Raw genomic sequence first — 21011 nt, 5'->3', positions numbered from 1 at the left:
TACTCAATCGTTTTTTTTTTTTTTTTTTTTTTTTGAGCAATCCCGATTGCTTATTGCTTTTATTTGACTCTTTTGGCGTCCTATGATTTTATTTTCCCACTAGCACCCTCTGCAGCACCACCGTCGACCGACTCCTCACGATGCTGCTCCTCTGGCAAAAGCCGTCTCCAGGTTGCGTCAATATCCTACACTTACACGCATACATACACGCACGTACACACAGCTTGCCTTTGCACCTTAACAAGTTGTACAGTAGAACCTCCCGTAAGGGACACCTCCGAATAAGGGACACCTCTATTTAAGGGACATTTTTTCTGGTCCCAGTCCCTTTGAATAGGGACCTCCATGTATTTGCCTCTCATTAAGGGACACTGGATTTAAGGGACAGTCACATAGAAAAAAAAATTACAAAAAGTTATGTACAAGTGCATAAGAAAGAGTGAATTTACTATAATTCAAGTTTCACTTTTCCTCTAAAAAATAATTGAGGACAGTTTAACATTAACAAATGTTAAAGGAATAAGTATTTATTGTAAAAGTCTTGCTGTAAGCATTGAGCTTAACACTAAAAGAGGAGAGCTAACTAATCGGTCCGTTTTTTGCCCAAGCGAGTATGGCAAAAGAATCGCACTTTTAACATTTAAACTCAAGTTTTATCATGTAAAGCCTTTTGCCGTGCATTTTTCAAATCCTTAATATGTTCAAATCGTTGTGGCAAAAGAAGCGGTCTTTTGCCATTCAACAAGATGTTTTATAATACAATTGGTTTTGCCAAACTCGCTCGAAATTCAGACCGTGAGCCTCAGTGTAGAAGAATGGGAAGTTCTCTCTCCTCTTAGTGTTATAGCTCAATGGCTGTAAGTTACATGCATGATTTGCCCATCCAGATTTTTATTCAAGTAGGCTCAGCACCAAAGGAGAGGGCACAGAAACTGACTAGCTTTTTAAATATTTTTTTTATTATTAATATACAAATATTATTTAATATACAAATTGAAATGTGGACACTAATTGTGATTCACGATGTCTTGCATTATAAATGTAAATTACATAACATGAAGCAAATTCATAGATTGAATTGCTTCAAAATAATTGCTTTATAATGCAAAACTGTGGACATACGAAATTTTTGACTTAATTCTAATTAAAGAAATAATAAAAACTTTAAAAAAAACATTAAATGTGAATTTTATTTAGTTGTGTATAAAAAAAGGAAAAGTATTTAATTAAATCTAAAATATTATTAATTTAAGTTCATAAAACAGTTATATACTGAGTTACACTGCATGCATAAACTAAAATACCTCCGAAGAAGGGACACCTCTATTTAAGGGACATAATGTCTGGTCCCATTAGTGTTCCTTACTGAGAGGTTCTACTGTATAAGAAAAATTGTCACTACGGGCTGCCCGCAAGGTTCTTGCGGTGGTCCGGGTTACTGGACAATTTTCTATGATTCGTTGCTTAGATTAGACTTTCCGAGGTGTACTGAAGTTGTAGCATTTGCAGATGACCTTTTCTCGTTGATTAGTGCCGAGACAGAAACAGAACTGGAGGCGTATGGTAATATATGTGTGTCAAAAGTTGTGGACTGGTCAAACAAAAACAAGGTTACATTTAATTCTGAAAAATCAAATATTAATTATTTTCTCTAAGAAAAGAAGAATAAATAACATAAATATTTACATGGACGGCAACTTCTTAAAAAGTGTTAGCGAAATGCGTTACCTTGGTGTGATCATCGATAGGAAACATCGTTGGAAAGCATATATCACTGACTTGTTTAAAAAAGTTAGTGTTGTTATGAATTCACTATCAAGAATGGCTAGGGTAACCTGGGGTATTGGGTTCAAAGGCTCTGAAAATCATTTACGAAGGAGCAATAATACCTTTGATGACCTACGAAATCGCCGGTTTGGGTCGATGCCTTGTCCTTCGATTACAACAAACGAAGGTTAAAGACGGCACAAAGATTAATTGCCTTGAGAATAATCAAGGGCTTTCGTACAATTTCTTATGAAGCTCCTTGCGTTATCGCCGGCATTATACCAATTTGTTTGAAGATTCAGGAGAACACTGAAATTTACTATAGTATTAAACTGTATCCTCAAATTGCAATTGAACCGGAACTCACCCCTGATCACTGGATTCACCCTGCTAAATTTTATTACTCTCAACCAAGTTGTTAATAGGGAGCATTGCATTAATATTTTTACTGATGGTAGCAAAATAAATAACAGCACAGGTTGTGCTTTTGTGATCTACCATTGTAATACCGAAATTAAAAACAAGCAATTTAAATTACATTCTAATTATTCTAATAATCAAGCTGAGGCTTTTGCTATCCTACAGGCTTTAAATTGGATTTCTTCTTCTGATAATTCTTTATATAGGAACTTTAATATTTATACTGACAGTCAAATTCTAATATTTAACCTTCATAATAAAAAATGCCATTCGGAGATAATTGAAAAAAATTCGTCATGTTCTTTTAAGTTTACGTGAGAAAAATTTTACTATAGACATTCAGTGGATCAGGGGTCATGCAGGAAATCGTGGGAATGAAAAAGCAGACGAGCTTGCCAAGTTAGCGGCTCAATCAGAACTTCCAGTTAGTTATAAAAAGGCTCCAAAGAGTTTTCGTTTCAAGACAGATACACGAAAAAATTGTCGACTTGTGGCAAAAAGACTGGTTTTTTACTCAAAATGGGAAAATAACTAAAAGATTTTTTCCATCTGTTCATGAGAGATTAGACCAAAATCTAAATCCCTCATTTATACTCACCCAAATTTTATCTGGACACTGCAGAACAAGAGAATATTTATTTTAGATTCAATCACGCGACCTCCCCTCTGCGCTCTTGCGACCTGAATGAACTTCAGACTGTTGATCATGTTTTATTCTTCTGTCCTCAGTTTGACTTTCTTCGATATGAACTTTATAAACAAGTTATAACAAGTGGACTAACGTGGCCTCCAAAACTGAAAAATTTGCTTGCACCTGAGTACATTGTGCAGTTCCTTGAATTTATTCACATATTCCTTTTCTTTGTCTTTGAATTTGCAATCTGTTTTTCATCTTTGTCTGTCGCTGTAAGGACACCTGATTTACGTTTTGTTCTCTATGCATCTTTAGCTGAATGTAATTGATTGTGGATGCATGTGGTATGACTTGCGTCATGGAGCATGCTGTAAATAAATCTTTTTATATCTATCTTCTATCTTCTATACATATCTATCTTATACATATAATAAAACAAGATGTTTGTGTGTGTGTGTGTGTGTGTGTGTTTGTGGCGCGCATCCTGGGAAAACGGTAAGGCCTAGAAAGATGAAATTTGGTATACAGGTGTACTTTTTGCTGAAGTTGTGCACCTCGGGCTTCGATTTTTGATATTTTAATTAGAAAAAAAGTTATTTAATGTTTTATGTGTTTTTTTGCACTTTTTAGTACTTTTTACCTCACAGTCCACGAACCAATCGCACCACACAAATATTTTTTGCACTATAGTGTAGGAAATTTAATTTTAATTATGATGAATGAAAAAAATTTGAAGATAGAGCAATCTTTGTATTTTTTTTACGAATTTTTGAAAAAACCTTTAATTTGCATTTTTTCCCGGGTTTTATTTTTTTTCTAATATCATCCTGCGAGAAGTATCGAACCCTCATTTCTGAAATTTAAGTTGGTAATAGTAAAAACATTTCGCCCTCTTCAGAAGAAAAAAAGTTCTTAAAAATACGCAATAGTTTTTTTTTTTTTTTTACAATTTTTTTAATGTTGAACACATCATGTCCTTTCACGCATCAGTCGAAAAAAGCGTTCTTCAATCTTTTATGCCTGTGACGTCACTACTTGGGTTTCGATTCAATATTTAGGACGGAATCTTAATCGCAAGCAATGTTAATCTTTTTTTTTTACTATGTAGCTTACTTCTACATTTTCTGACGTGATGACCACGTGTTTTTTCGGCAGCGCTTGCTTTTTTTCTTTCCTTTTTTTTTTTTTTGTTTTATTTAGGGATTGCATTTATTTCTTTTTCCATCCCCCCCCCCCCCCCCCCAAGCTGGACCTTTTGCTGTATCTATACTACGTTACATTTCATAGTTGTGCGCATTAATTCAATAAAAACAGCGAGTTTTTTTTTATCTTTGTCAAACGCTACTTTTTGCACACTACGGGGAATTTGAGCTTTTTTTTTTTTTTTTGCTCTACTTAAATAAAAAAAAAAGCGGTTTTTGAGTGTTCTTTGTTTTCATTAGGAAATGGGTGAGGAGGTCAATATAAATAAAGATGGATGAGAAAATGTAGAGATAGATTGTAAAGGTAGATAGCCGCCGAAGGCGTCCAATCTTGGCGTAAAAATGTGAATGGCACAAAAAAAAGATAGAGATGCATTGATTAATACTGCTGCCAAATTTATTTAAACAACCGTCGAAGGCGGCAAACTTGAAGTAAAAAGGTAAATGACAAGTTAGCCAAACAGCCGAAATAGGTGGCTGCTTGCACATTGGATGTCAATGCCCCCCTCCCTCCCCCACATACACCATGACTTTGTAAAAACAATGCTTTCACATAAAAGTGGAAGTGCTTTTTGTTATTTTTCGACAAAATTTGCATGAAGAGTACGTCGTTTGTGTCTCCCCTCCCCCTCCTTTAAAAATATTCCAAACGACGAAACTGGAGACAGATCTAGAAAATATTTTATTCAAATTATTAATGATATAGATAGATATAGATTGATTGACACCGCCACGAAATTTATTTACGCAGCCGCCGAAGGCGGCAACATTGGCGTAAAAAAACGAATGATAATACTGATTTATAGAGAAAAACATTGATTAATGTCGTCGCTAAATTGTTTAAGCAGCCGCCGAAGGCGGCACCCCTGGCGTAAAAAGGCGAATGGCGTAAAAAGGCGGACCAGCTGGTCGCCGCAGGCGGCGAGTAATAAAATAAGATGTTTGTGTGTGTGTGTGTGTGTGGCGCGCTTTCCAGGAAAACCGTAAGGCCTAGAAAGATGAAATTTGGTATACAGGTACAGTTTCTGCCGAAGAAGTGCACCTCGGGCTTCGATTTTTGATATTTTAATTAGAAAAAAAGTTATTTAATGTTTTATGTGTTTTTTGCACTTTTTAGTACTTTTTACCTCACAGACCCCGAACCAATCGCACCACACAAGTATTTTTGCACTATAGTGTTGGAAATTTAATTTTAAATACGATGAATGAAAAAATTTTAAAGATAGAGCAATTTTGTGTTTTTTATGAATTTTTAAAAAAACCTTCAATTTGCATTTTTTCCTGGGGTTTACATTTTTCTAACATCATCCTGCGAGAAGTATCAAAGCCTCATTTCTAAAATTTAATTTGGTAATAGTAAAAACATTTCGCCCTCTTCAGAAGAGAAAATTTCTTAAAAATACGCAATAGTTTGTTTTTTTTTTACAATTTTTTTAATGCTGAACACATCATGTCCTTTCACGCATCAGTCGAAAAAAGCGTTCTTCAATCTTCTATGCGTCTGACGTCACTACTTGGATTTCGATTCGATATTTACGACGGAATCTTAATCGCAAAAAAATGTTAATCTTTTTTTTTTTTTTTTTACTATATAACTTACTTCTACATTTTATGACGTGATGTCCACTTGTTTTTCCGGCAGCGCTTGCTTTTTTTTCTTTCCTTTTTGTTTTTTTTTGTTTTATTTAGGGAATGCATTTATTTCATTTTCCATCTCCCCTCCCCCCCCCCCCCCAAGCTGGACGTTTTGCTGTTTCGATATTACGTTACATTTCATAGTTGTGCGCATTTAATTCAATAAAAACAGCGAGATTTTTTTTCTTTGTTACTTACTTTACTTTGTTACTTTTTGCACACTACGGGGAGTTTTGGAGATAACTTTTTTTTTTTTGTTCTACTTAAATAAAAAAGCGGTTTTTTTGAGTGACCTTTGTTTTTATTAGGAAATGAGCGGGGAGGTTAAAATAAATAGAGATGTAAAAGAAAATTTAGAGATTGATCGTAAAGGTAGATAGCCGCCGAAGGCGGCAATCTTGGCGTAAAAATGTGAATGGCACAAAAAAGGATAGAGATGGATTGTTTAATACTGTAGCCAAATTTGTTTAAACAGCCGCCGAAGGCGGCAAACTTGAAGTAAAAAGGTAAATGACAAGTTAGCCAAACAGTCGCCGTAGGTGGCTGATTGCATAGAAAGGTGAATGGCGTAAGAAGGCGAACCAGCTGGTCGCCGCAGGCGGCTAGTATATATATAAAAAAAACACACGTACACACACACATACACACACACATATACACACATACATACACACACATACACACACACATATACACACATACATACACACACATACACACACACAAACGCATACAGACACCTACACATACATACACAAACACATACAGACACGCATACATACAGACACCTACACATACATACACACAACTACACACACATTCATGCCTGCACACAGACACAAACACATATGCCTACACACATACACATACCCCGCCCCCACGCACACAATCACAAACACATATGCCTACACATATACACATACCCCGCCTCCACGCACACAAACACTCATACACACAACTACCCACACACTCATGCCTGCACACACACACAAACACACATGCCTACACATACATACACATAACCCCTACTCACAAACACACATACCCCCCACACGCAAACACACACGCCTACATACACACATACACTCGTGATTGCGAAAAACATAATTTGAATTCAAGATGACAAAATCGAAATTAATTTTTCTTTTTTCTTTTTTTTTTTTTTTTGATTTTTTTATAGAATTACCCACATGGGATATTAGCATACAATGAGTAAAGACGAATAATATTTCCCAATTAATCGAACGGATTGCTGGAAATACCATTTTCTTTCATACTCAAAGCTATAAAAATATATTACTTAATTAGACGTTCTCAGAAAACTATTTTGGCCTTGCAAGGATTGAAATATAAAATTCTTTCTTCACTGAAATCTGTTTTAACGAGCCAAAAAAAAGTAATTAAAATATAGAAAATCGATATCTCATTCTTATTAAGGTTTGTAATTGATTTCTTCTGCTTTCGTCTCATTCGAAGTTTTAAGTCTATAAAACTGTAATAAAATAATTCTCGCCGGTGACCGGATTAAAATTCAATAGCAAAGGTTGTTTTAGGGTGGTTCGAAAAAATCGATTTCTTTATTTCGGAATCGCGTTCCCTTTCAAAAGTTATAGTTTTGCATCCTCAATTGGGGAAAAATTATAAACAAAATTCTAAGTTGACATCTTCAGTTCGCGCATGAGGCTGAAAGTTTGAAAAAAATATGCCAAAAATTGAAACTTTCAGAAAATAATAAAATTAGTTTTTTTTCCGAGCAATCACGATTGCTTATTGTTTTTATTTGACTGTTTTGATGTCCTATGATTTTATTTTCCCGCCAGCACCCTCTGCAGCATCACCATCGACCGGCCGCCTCACGATGCTGCTCCTCTAGCGAAAACCGTCTCCAGGGTGCGTGAATATCCTACACTTACACGCATACATACACGCACGTACACACACACACACAAACACATACACACATACATACACCTACACACATACACAAACACATGAACACACACAAACACATACACACACTCAAACACATACACACACGCATACATGCAAACTCCTACACATACATACAGACACGTACACGTACACACACACACGCATACATAGACTCCTACACATACATAAACGCCTACATACACGCACACACTCGTGATTGCGAAAAACATAATTTAAATTCTAAATGTCAAAATTCATTTTTTTTTTTTTTTTTTGTATTTTTGTATTTTTTCATAATGCAACAGTCATAAATTGTCAGTATATAGCGAACTTTGACGAACGTAAAAAATATTTTATAGCTTTTACGTAAGATCTGTAGTTCGCGCATACGCCTTAGATTAGGCAAGATATTTTAGTCCAATTTAAAGCATAATGCGAAAACGAAAGATCTTTCGTAAAAGCTATAAAATACTTTTTAGGTTAAAACTACGCTATATACTGATAATTTGTAGCTGTTACGTCACAAAAATATTTTTAAAAAATTTATTATTTTTTGAAAAATTTAATTTTTAGCATATTTTTTCAAATTTTCAGCCTTATGCGCGAACTGAAGATGTCAACTTAGAATTTTTTTTCTATTTTTTCCCCAACTGAGGATACCAGACAACCACTTTTGAGAGGTAACGCGATTCCGAAATAAAGAAATCGATTTTTTCGAACCACCCTATTATTTAGGTCGCTGCTATTTCAAATCAGATGAAATGTTTAAACTGTTAACTTTAAAAACTTTAGAGAAATAATAGAATCAGAGTAGCAGATTCAGCGGTTTTCGTTGTAATTTTGAAACTCTCAAGATTTTTTTTCTTTTGTATAGAAAATTCCTCAATGACTGAAAAGCTACGTTAGAAACTCCCTAAATGATGTTCTATTAGTTGCGCTGTCGGCATTGCACGGTTTTCCTCAAAAATAACACTTGTGTCAAGCGACGCATGTTCATCAATTATTGTTAAATAAAAAAATTAAAAAAGCAGGGTAAAATTTTCTGACAACGTGTAGAAAAAAACAACTTTATGACTCAAAGTTTAGCTTTTGAACTCTTTAGATTTTTTTTTTTAATTATTATTTTCAAAAGTTCAATCATTTTTATTAATAGATCCCTCCCCGTAAAGATTTAAATTCCCGCATTTTCTAGCTCTCCTCCGCCAAATTTGGCAAAGATTCAACATAAACTGAATTTGTAAAGGGAAAACTCCCTTATGTGAACTCCTAAGCATCAAAGGACCATTGCCAAATTTGTTAAACATCCGATGCAAACTGTGGATTTGTGTAAGTAACGTACACACATTTAGCCATTTTTGTATAAAACAGACCATAACTTTGCTACGGGAGTATTTGTAAACATTTATTACTTTAAAATTTTAAATATGTGTAATCAGGAGCAAAATATAGAATTTTGTTTTATTATTGTTTTTAAAAATTCACTCATTTTTTCTAATAGTCCCCTCCCCGTAAAGATTCAAATTCATTCATTTTCTAGCTCTCCTCTGCTAAATTTGGCAAAGTCCAACGTAAACTCCGCATTTGTGAAAGGAAAACCCTCTGTGCACTCTTGAGCATCAAAGGATCTTTGCCAATTTTTTCAAAGATCCGATGTAAACTGTGGATTTGCGAAAGTAACATACACAATGGTGTTCAGTGAAAAGTAGTACTATTTGTCACTGAAATTGATGGAATAAGCAAAAAAAAAAAAAAAAAAACATGGATTCAGAAAATACTTTCATTTTCCCAACAGTTATTTTTCAATTAATTTTTTAAAACGTCCGATTCTTAAGACTTCCAAAATTAAGGAAGTCTTAAATTCATTTTCGTGTTAACCAGCTTAAAAAATTGGAAAAACTTTATTATAACTGAAATATTTTCAGATAGGGGCAGGTCTGCATCAAAATGTATGTCCCCTGATAATTTCAAAAATCTTTTCTTCTTCTTTTTACAAAAAAGGAAGTATTGTATTCGTGAAAAAATTTTCACACAAAAATCGACCTTAATTTCCATTTTACTCACCCCAGAATGAATGTTGAGTTTTTTCTTTTTCTTTTTTTCGATTCGATCACAAGTGGATAAGTGCCTAAGAACGTATAGACACGCGAAATATCCATTTTGAAGATTCCTGAGTTAATTACAACGACTTTTCTCGTGTCAAATGTATGTATGTGCGGATATGCGTATGTGTGTCGCATAACTCAAGAACGGTATGTCCTAGAAAGTTGAAATTTGGTACTAGACTCCTAGTGGGGTCTAGTTGTGCACCTCCCCTTTTGGTTGCATTCGGGTGTTACTAAAGGGGTCTTTTGCCCCTTTTTGGGGGGAAATCATTGTTAATTTCGATGTAAAACTCAAGTGGTGTTAAAATTTGGCGGACACTTGGCGATATATCGCCAGTATTTTGATCGCCAAGTTTTGTCGCCAACTTAGCAATTTATTTTTTTTTTTTAATCTGGTTTCAATTTGGCCACTGTTGGTGATATTTAGAGATTAAACTATTGAATCACAATAAAAATGCCAATAATAGGGAAATGACATTAAATTGGAGTAAAAGGAACGGAACAAATCTGATATACCCCCCCTCTTGGCGACTTTTTCCTGTTGGCGCCAAAAAAACGTCGCCAAGAAAACTATGTATGACGTCATATGTCATATGACGTCATATGGCGCTAAAAAAGCATCGTTCTTAGCGATGCTTTTTTAGCGCCAACAGGAAAAATTCAAATTATGTCATTAATTATTTAATGAAATTAATGCATTAATTTTTTTCCGTTGTTTCTCCGGGATACGAGCCCTCGGTAGCCGAGGTCTCATTACGAAAGTACTATGAGACCTCGGGCTCGCCAGGACCTCGCTGCCGCTCGGTTCGTTATCCCTCCGACTTTTAATATACATCACAGTCGGATATAAGTCACAGATCTCCTCCGTTCAGTATACAATAAAGTCACAGATTTTATGTGAAATTAACACCATTTTTGTGCTACAAAAATGCCAACCAGACCAAATACAAACTACCAGAAACACACTAAAAAACACAATAATTCAAAATATGTTCACTTACCTTTTTTACTTTTCTTTTACTTCCTCACGTGAGGCAGTGCACATATGTTCCGCTCTTAGGGAAATTATCCCATTTTTTATTATCATTACTTTACAAAAATATTTAAATTATGTTTGTTTTGACAAAAAAAATTCCAAAAAAAACAACCTTATTTTACTTGTATTTTGTACTCCACCCAATTAATTTCGCGAATTATTTCCAAAAACTTTACAAACATATCCTCATTTTTGTATTCACAATTTTTTTTGTATAAATAATAAGCTAAATAAAATTTAAAATCCCCTAATCTATTATATGTTGGTAGAGTACTTTTAACGTGTCTCCATGTGGATTCAATTGTGTTAGTGTGACATTTAGTTTCTGGATCTACAAAATTAAGTTTATGGTTGACTGTTAAATGCTCATACCCCTCCTCCCCCAATGTATCATATGCCCTCCAACAATCGGAGTGCACCGTCGTGCCTGGTAGTATCCACTGCTTAATTGCCAAAAATAGAGTTTCCCTACCCCTATCCCCAACAGCAACCAAAAAAGTTTTTCCCCGAACCCCGTTCAACCCCCCCAAAAACCCATTGTCCCTCAACTGCATGTCCCCGATTATATTTTCTTTTCCCAAATTTAGATTCATCAACTTCAATAACTTTCCCAACCCCCCCTATTTGTTCGGATTTTAATTCAATGTAATTTAATATTTCTTCATTAATATAATTTCGCCAATCGGCTAAAGTTTGTGATGAAAAAAAATATTGACTTTCAATATCAGCAGTTTTGGTCCCAATTAAAATCTCATATGTTATCAAAAAAATCTCCTCTATTTTCAACTTGCTAGAACTAAACCATGACCCACTCCTGATCGTTGCTTCTTTTCCACAAACAACACCCCCAATAACCTTTCTACAAAAAAAAATTAACCCATCTGAACATTTTTTTAGTTTTTTTAATTTTCATAACAGAATTACATCTAGAACATAACATTTCATTCTTAAGTAAACCAATTTCCCTTAAAAATTCTAAAAAAACCTCTTTATTTTCAATTAGTTTAAATATAAAAAATCTATTTAGGACTCCGGTACGTCCAAACGTTGGACGACCTGACGAAAAAGAAAAAGAAGATTCATTCAAAAATTTCAATTGATACTTTTGGACAACATCACAAACCGAACTCATAATTAAAATAGAAAATTCAACTAAATTAACATTAAAAAACAACAAGAAAAAGAATACTCTAAAAGCGGAACATATGAGCACCTACCTCCTACCACACAGACACGTGCAAAAAGACAGACTTCGAGAAACTACTTTCCAGCGTTCAAGTTGCAAAACCAGGGTTGCCAAGTTATCGCCTTATTGGCGATTTTCGTATCGAGCGAAAAATTAAAATCTCGCCAAGAGGGGGGCATATCAGAGGAGAGCCAAAGGAACTCATGTGATGCACACATCAGCTCGTTTATTTATATATTTAAAGATTGTTTTATTTTTCTCTTAGAGCGACGCAGCTTAAAAATTGAATTTTCTCCATTATTATTTTCTGTTATCTCCGACAGATGGCAATATAAACAACAATTTTAATTGACTTTTTGCTCTATGTTAAAAACGACAGAGCGATAGGCGTTTAGTATTACTGGGACAGCAAATACAGTCGAAGCAAAGTTTTTAAATAAAACTTCACCAAAGGATAATAATAAACCTTTCAAAAAAATTACATTTCAGTTTTAAGAAAATAACGCTTCTGGAGAGTACGATTTATTTAATAGCTCGTAAAAAAAATCTTAAAAACTTACGAATGGGGTTTTTATTTGCTCTTGTGAAACTTGATGCACTTAGAAAAGTGCATCTTCTTGTTCCTGCTACAATTCCACTTTTCAGCGTGAAAGCTTGAAGTAATAACCATTCATCACATGCAGCTATCATACTCAAAATATAGTTGAGCATTCCCGGTTAAATTACCATTAAATTACTGTCAAGTACAATTAGGCAGCTTTTTGAAGACGGCTTTCAAAATGCACTAACAGTTTAAGTGCCCCTAATGACTCCCCCGAGGCGTTTAAGCGCTTCATTTCCCGCCAATTAATTGATTTACTGCGGAAATTTTTGCTCACATTTTTCTCGCTTTCTGAAGCCAAAATACCGGTGCATTTTCCCGTGAATAAACTGCTGTATCTAATTTTCAGCAGGTAGCGATTTGCTTTCGTGTATTCATTAGAGATTTAAGGAATATCTAAATTTCTAATTGGTATGAAATATGGAATTTTTCCGCAAGTGGTTATTCACACGGATTTTCTTATCTTATGCCCATTTTTGTCAGAAGCTATTTAGAGGCTGTTCACAAATGATGTTTAGCGTTGAGCGGGAAGTGGGGGTTTATGAAACTGTGACAGCGTGTGACAAGGGGGAGGGAGTTGGTAAGAAGAGTGGTGGCATTGTGGCAACGCGCACTTTTTTAAACGAATACGTTTACGTTACACTAGCGGTACACGCACGGCTTTGCCCGTAGTAGAAAATTAGAAGGTCATTTGGTTCGCTTGTATATTTACAAATAATGGATGATGAATTTCTCGCCAATTTGATATGTTCATATGCTCACCCACGTTATGATAATTTGCTCGCCCACGTTATGATAATTTGCTCGCCCACGTTATAATAATTTGCTTGCCCACGTTATGATAATTTGCTAGTCGACGTTACGATGATTTGCTCGGGAAAATGTTCTTAAAATTGGAATAGAAAAAGAACGAAATCGAATTTTCGAAAAATCGCTTCGAGGTGCTCTTCCTTATGCTACGAACTAATTTTGTGCCAAATTTCCTATCTTGAGAAGTGTTTTGTCTCATTTCTTCAAAAATTAAATTTTTCGATTTTTTTTTTTTTTTTTTCCCCGATTGTAAAAGAATTATTGAATTTACAGACTTCGTTTTTGGCTTAAAAAATGCCAATTATTGGAGCAGTATATCCCGTTTTTTTTTTTTTTTTTTTTCATATTGAGTAGGAATTTATGTCGATATTTGGCCTGAAATGATCGAAGCACAATTTTTTCATTTTTTGCCAAAAATGGCAAATTTTTGAAGTACGATATCTCCTAAACTATTGGGTGTATAGAGCGCAACTTGAACTTAAATTGTTCAAAGTTTAATGTGCTTTAAAACGGGCATTCACATTTAGTATCAAAAGTTGGATAGTTTAGGAGTTACAAAGGAAAAACTAAAAAAAGTCCAAAATTTTTGCAGTTTTTTCGCGAATTGCGCAATGAGTGCAGGTTTTTGAAAGCTGGAAACTTAGATTTACACTACCTTAACTGACCCAAACAACATATTAAAAAAGAACTACATCGTGCTTTGTGATTTTAGACCCCTTTTTCGTATAATATGATTGGACTAAAGGTTTTCTTCTACAAATTTTGTGATTTTACCGTTTTATTCAAAAATATCCTTTCGCATTTCTAAAATTCTTAGCAAGTTTGATTTTTGCATAATTTACAGACCTATAAATGAACTATCTTTTACGAAACTGAAGGACCCAATCCAACCAGTCGATCAGTGGGGCATCTATCATATTAATTGCCAATGTAAAATTGGATGCGTGGTACAGACAAGGAGCATTAAAGAAGCATGAAAACCACGTTAAAAAACAGGAACTGAACAAATCTTCGATTGCCAAACATTTTTGGGACACAGGGCATCATTTTGTTTTTTCGGATGCCTAGATTCTTTGCAGACCAAAAAATGTAGGGGATTTAGATTTTCTGGAAGCCTTTCACACCCTCTGGAAGCCTATGTTCACAAAAATTTAAATAATCTTCGCAATGAGTCTTTTGCGTTCCGCATATCTCTCCAATCTTAATCTCTCTAATGAAATTTACATATTCTGATACGTCAAATCATGCCTCAGCACTCGCTGAGATCTGATTGGTCCACCCCAACAATTGTATTTAAACTCTCCCCATGACCGTGAATTTGCTTGCTTTGCACTGAGGAAGGAGGCTATTGTCTTTGAAACATGTTTACATTTTAAACTTTTCAATCTTTTATTTGTGCTTTTAAACGTTGTTTCCGACATTTATCAATATCACTTCATATGAGCAATATAGATGCTGCCGGTAATGATATCCAGAGAATTCAGTTTCGTCTTTGATACGGACTCATCAGTCGTGAAAAGTCAGTAATCGAGTTGGTAGCAGATGCCCTGTCATTGCCGCTGAGATTGCCTTCATATGAGGTATTCGGGAGAAACGAGCTGATGTGTGCATCACATGACTTCCTTTTACTCCAATTTAATGTCATTTCACTCTTACTGACAATTTTAATGTGATTCAATAGTTTACTCTGTAAATATCATAAACAATGGCCAAATTAAAACAGATTTTTAAAAAAATCGCCAAATTTGTCGCCAAGTTGGCGACAAAACTTGGCGAACAAAAGACTGGCGATATATTGCCAAGTGTTCGCCAAATTATAACACCACTTGAGTTTACATCGAAATTAACAATGATTCCCCCAAAAAGGAGCAAAAGACCCCTTTAGTAACACCCGAATGCAACCAAAAGGGGAGATGCCCGCCCAACTAGACCCCACTAGGAGTGTGTGTACCAAATTTCAACTTTCTAGGACATACCTTTCTTGAGTTATGCGACACACATACGCATATCCGCACATACATACAGACGTCACGAGAAAACTCGTTGTAATTAACTGGGGAATCGTCATTATGGATATTTCGCGTGTCTATACGTTCCTAGGCATATATCCACGGGTGGTCGAGTCGAAAAAGTGTCTATACGTTCCTAGGCATATATCCACGGGTGGTCGAGTCGAAAAAATAATTCAATATTCATTCGGGGGTGAGTAAAATGGAAATTAAAGTCGATTTTTGAGTGAAAATTTTTTTTGCGAAAACAATACTTCCTTTTTTGTAAGAGAAAGTAAAACGTTATGGGATGTAACTTACTGCTTCTTACCTATTCTTTTACATTCATTTTACGAGTTCAACAGCGCCATTGCTTGCGAAGTCTCGCTGGTGTGCTAAATAAATTAGCGCAGCCAGTTTAAAGGTAATCTCATCTAGAATGAGAGGATATCTGCCTCCGTTTACCTACTGTTTCTTCTATTTTTCTTCTTAGGTAGTTTAATGAAAAAAATCAAATTCTTCAAGTTTTATAAATGAACTAGAAACTATAGAAAAACGTGAAGGTATGACGGGAGAAAATTTGCTTCTACATTTGAAAGCAGCCGTGGGGTCGTTTCCGGAATTTTAAAAGTATTTTTTTCTGAAAGAGCATGCTTAAAAACATGGGATCTGACCAGTTTTTAAATAATTTGTTTAAGTTTAATATTTTTAAAAAAATTACTTAAATCGGTGCGCTTTCATTGTTTACAATGAAATCCGATGACATCACAAATGATGAAATGCCATTCAGTGTTGCCATTCACAGACCAAAAGATTTAATTCGCATCTTTACTCACGTGTATTGGCAACGATAGGGTTGATAGCAAGCGTAGAGCGCAGTATTTAATTCGCTACTTGATTATCATAACGTGGAAACGTAGTAGAAAGATGCGTCAAAATGCATCATTTGAGACGTCATCAAGACCACGCCTTGTTTGAAACATCGGACATTTAAAAAAATTAATTAAAAAACAACTGTTGGGAAAATAAAAATGTACAACCCCATTTCCTGTTTGGTGATACTTTGATAGTTGAAATTTTAGCCCTAACTCCAGTGGGTTAACCTTAAACTTGTGGATAGCTTTCATTGTTGACCATTTTTACGTTTCTTTATTCTCCTAAAAGGGCAGTCTTACCAACAAAACAGTTAAGTGACCTTATTCAGTTCAGCCCTGTAAATATAATGCATTTCCGGCATGTCAAATATTACAAAAACATATAATCAAATTATCATACCGTGGAGCAAGTTTCATTGTTGATGCACTCAGCGTTACATGATCATTCGCTATTATATACTAAGACCCCTATATATACCCTAAGGCCCTGTATATTTATATTAGCGGCTCTAATACAGTGGCTCCCAAAAGTGTTCGTACACCTTGAAATTTTGCAGTAAAACCAAAATAACGCGAAATTGAATTCGAATATGAAGTCTAATTTTTTTTTCTCGTCATTCCTATGCCATTCCAAATAAAACTCAGTAGTTTTTTTTTCAAAACATTGACTGATTTTATCTTTGAAACTTGTCAAAAGGCGAAGAGACAGGGAAAAATTACGCCACAAAAGTCATCGTACATTGAAATATTTTCGTATAAATTCATGGTTAAAATTATCACATGTTGTTTTTTATTATTTTTGCATTGTGTTGACACTGTAAAGTCATTTGGCTTTATTGTTCTGTTTATTTATTTCCTAATATTCTGCTTATTACTTTTAATGGCTGTTATTCGTAAAAAACAACAAACACCATTCGAATGATTTTTTCCCCTCACACTAGCGGTAAATTGGTTTGAGATGTCTCTTAATTAGTTAATTTATATCATTCTATCGTAAAATGCTTGACAACATGGTTTAAAGAAAGGAATCGACCGAAAACAAGGTAAGAAAAGGTCAACCGGCAAAGTTAACAAAGCGTGATCGGAGATTTAGTTAAAAAAATTATGAAAAATGCATATTTTAGTGCTGTAAAAGTTTCTGCAGAATTTAATGAAAGAAATCGTTTAATTTTCACTTAAAATTGTTCTCCAAGTTCTCTTATTAGCTGAATTAAATGTGACCTCCTCCGGCAGAAATTTTCTTGTTCGTACGAAAAACAGAAAGCTTACGCTTTCCGTTACCAGAATATCCCATTTTTAAAAACAATTATATCCGAATATGCAAATATTTTACGCAGTATCATAAATTTTGCCAAGTTTCCGCTGAATGTGTGGTAATGTAGTCCTTTGGCAAATAACAGTAGATTTGGAGGACTATTTTGGCTTTTAACGGTGCTTTAAATGATGAAAAATAAAAAATGGACCTAAAATGGCATTTTATATTTATTTAGTGGGCAGAGTTACGACAACGAGGTCTTGACGAAAAATTCAAAAATCTTGGCGCACGGCCTTTTCAAAAGTTGCATTAAAATGGTAAAAAACCCCGCCAAATCAATTAAGGTAAAAATAGTATTAAATTCTAGGGGGGGGGGCTGTTTTTCCTTTCCTTTATATAAAGTTTTATGTACTATTGTCCTTATTTAAAGGGTAATTTTCGAAAACTGCTGTGCTTTTTTTGGTTTTAACGGGGTTTTAATTCGATCTTTTAGATGTATTAAACTGTTAACCTTATTCGAACGGGAGTTTTTAGGAATTACCCATGCTAACCTCTTTTCTAATCTTATACATTTTCCTAATTCATATAATGTAGTGTTTTTTTTTTTTTTTTTTTTTTTGAGCAATCACGATTGTTTATTGTTCTCATTTGACTGTTTTGATGTCCTATGATTTTATTTTCCCGCCAGCACCCTCTGCAGCGTCACCGTCAACCGGCCGCCTAACGATGCTGCTCCTATAGCGAAAGCCGTCTCCAGGTTGCGTCAATATCCTACACTTACACGCATACATACACGCACGTACACACACAAACACATACACACACATACATACACCTACACACACATACATACACCTACACACACATACACAAACACATACACACACACAAACACACACTCAAACACATACACACACGCATACATACAGACACCTACACACCTACACACAACTACCCACACACTCATGCCTGCACACAGACCCAAACACATATGCCTACACACACATACACATTCCCCCCACACACACACAAACACTCATACACACAACTACCCACACACTCATACCTGCACACAGACACAAACACACATGCCTACACACACATACACATACCCCCCCCCCCCACACACATATATACGCACACGCTTGCATACACACACACACTCGTGATTGCGAAAAACATTATTTGAATTTAAGAGGTCAAAATTCATTTTTTTTTTTTTTTTTTTTTTTTGAGCAATCACGATTGCTTATTGCTTTCATTTGACTGTTTTTGATGTCCTATTATTTTTCCCACCGCCACCCTCCACAGCATCACCGTCGACCGGGTCCTCACGATGCTGCATGTCTAGCGAAAACCGTCTCCAGGTTTCGTCAATATCCTACACTTACACGCATACATACACGCACCTACACACATATACATATATACACCTACACACATACACAAACACATACACACACAAACACATACACACACAAACACTCACATACACACAACTACCCACACACTCATACCTGCACACAGACACAAACATATATGCCTACACACACATACACATACCCCCACACACACATACACACAACTACCCACACACTCATGCCTGCACACAGACACAAACACACATGCTTACACACACATGCACATACCCCTCCCCCCCACACACATATAAACGCACACGCCTGCATACACACACACACTCGTGATTGCGAAAAACATTATTTGAATTCAAGAGGTCAAAATTCAATTTTTTTTTCTTTTTTTTTGAACTATTTGACCTTCGACTATGTTGGCTATTAACCTGAATCGATTGACAAAATCAACATCAACGCGAGCGAAGCCACGGGTAAAAAGATAGTTTACAATAAAGAGATAAAAGAGGGAAGTTCAATGCACCGAGAAGAGATAAAATGGAGGGAGTGAAGACTTTCATTCATGAAACAAAGACTCCAATGCACGTGGTCGATTGAAAAGCCAAGCATTGGGAGAAATCAGATTTATTTCGCTAATTTCACGCAAAACGTGCCAACCATTCGTCGTTGGTCACGTGTGGTCACTTGTCGTGTTTGACAAGTCAAAGTCGCGTGACTTGAGATCTTTGCCCAAGCTTTTACTAAGCCAATGATTGGACTTGCTCCCTCTATTTATAATTCCTGTTCTATGGTCAACCTCTCGAGGTAATATCTCCCAGTCTTTCCTTTTAGTGTTTACTAAGAACAGGTTAACAACAAGAGTATTTCATCCATTGAAAATTGGTCTAAGGCCTCAAAAATTTTGTCAAGCAAAAGTTCTTTCTCGCTTCCTATTTTGAATAGAAGTTCATCATCATGGAAAACGGAACAGAAAGCAACTGGAATCTATAACACATTACATTTAAAAATTTTGTGTTAATGTTTCTTGTTAAATTCTTTTTAATTTGAATGCTCTGTTATTTGTTTTAAGTACGAAGTATCACAGATGTTAAAGGTCAGCAATCCGCATAACTTTATTCATTGAGCAATCACGATTGCTAATTTGTTTTCATTTGACCGTCCGTAATGTTGTGGTTCCTTTTTCAACCCCACTGTCCTCTGCATGCGCGACTCCTAGGTAGCCGATTCTCCTGGTCGGTGGCGTCCATGTCCTAGACACACGCACATTCACATATGTACACACTCGCGCCTTTACACACATACACACACGCCAACGTGCATACACACAGGTCAACGCATACACACAAGACCACACATACACTGTATACACACGTAACCGCCCAAGAGGAGGGGGCAGTCTGGGGGGACAGAAGCCGTTTCTAGAAACAATAACTCCATGATCCTGTCGCGACTTGTGATTGCGAAAAACATAATTTGAATGCAAAATTTCAGAATTCAAATTAATTTTGAAAATTCGAATATTTTTTTTTTCATCTACTATACTTCGATTTTATTCTCAAAAAGTTGATTTTTTATGAAACTCTTCAGTAGTATAGTATTTATTATTTTCGTATATTTCACTACTCTAAAATGAATTTTACCTATCAAAAATGTCAAAAAGTATTTTCACGCTTCCAAAAATAGTTCCAAAATTAAGAAAATTATATAAATATTTAGCAACTTTTCGAGTTCGAATAAAATTTAACAAGATACACGGAATAAATTATCACTTCATTTGAAAGCAGCTTTTATTTCTAAAAACAAAATTATTACTTTTGTGAACTCAAGTTCATTCTGCCTCAAGGCACGAGGAATATTTCAAGAATGCGACAGAAAACTTAATTGCAACGACACCAGAGGGAGCTGGTGTTCAACGGAATGTTGTCTGCATTCTAGTTGAAAAAAAAGGAAATAAATAAAGTTCTTGTAAGTATTCAATAAAGGAAAAATTCCCTGAAGGCTGGCAGAAAATTCGAAATCTAACAAAAGTTCTTTGCTATCAATTTAAATTATAATGAACAGTATACAGTAGAGGAATCTTAGCTCATTATATTTGTTTAGAGTCTCCTTTCAGAACGAAAAGTGTTCTATTTTTAAATGATGTGTTTTTGCATAAAAAGGAAAAATTCGTTTCTTAAAAGCGGAAAATATTTCAA

The sequence above is a fragment of the Uloborus diversus genome, chromosome 8 (genome assembly GCF_026930045.1).
Source record: "Uloborus diversus isolate 005 chromosome 8, Udiv.v.3.1, whole genome shotgun sequence".
In the NCBI taxonomy this organism is placed as follows: domain Eukaryota; kingdom Metazoa; phylum Arthropoda; class Arachnida; order Araneae; family Uloboridae; genus Uloborus; species Uloborus diversus.
Note: the sequence above shows the minus strand (reverse complement) of the source record.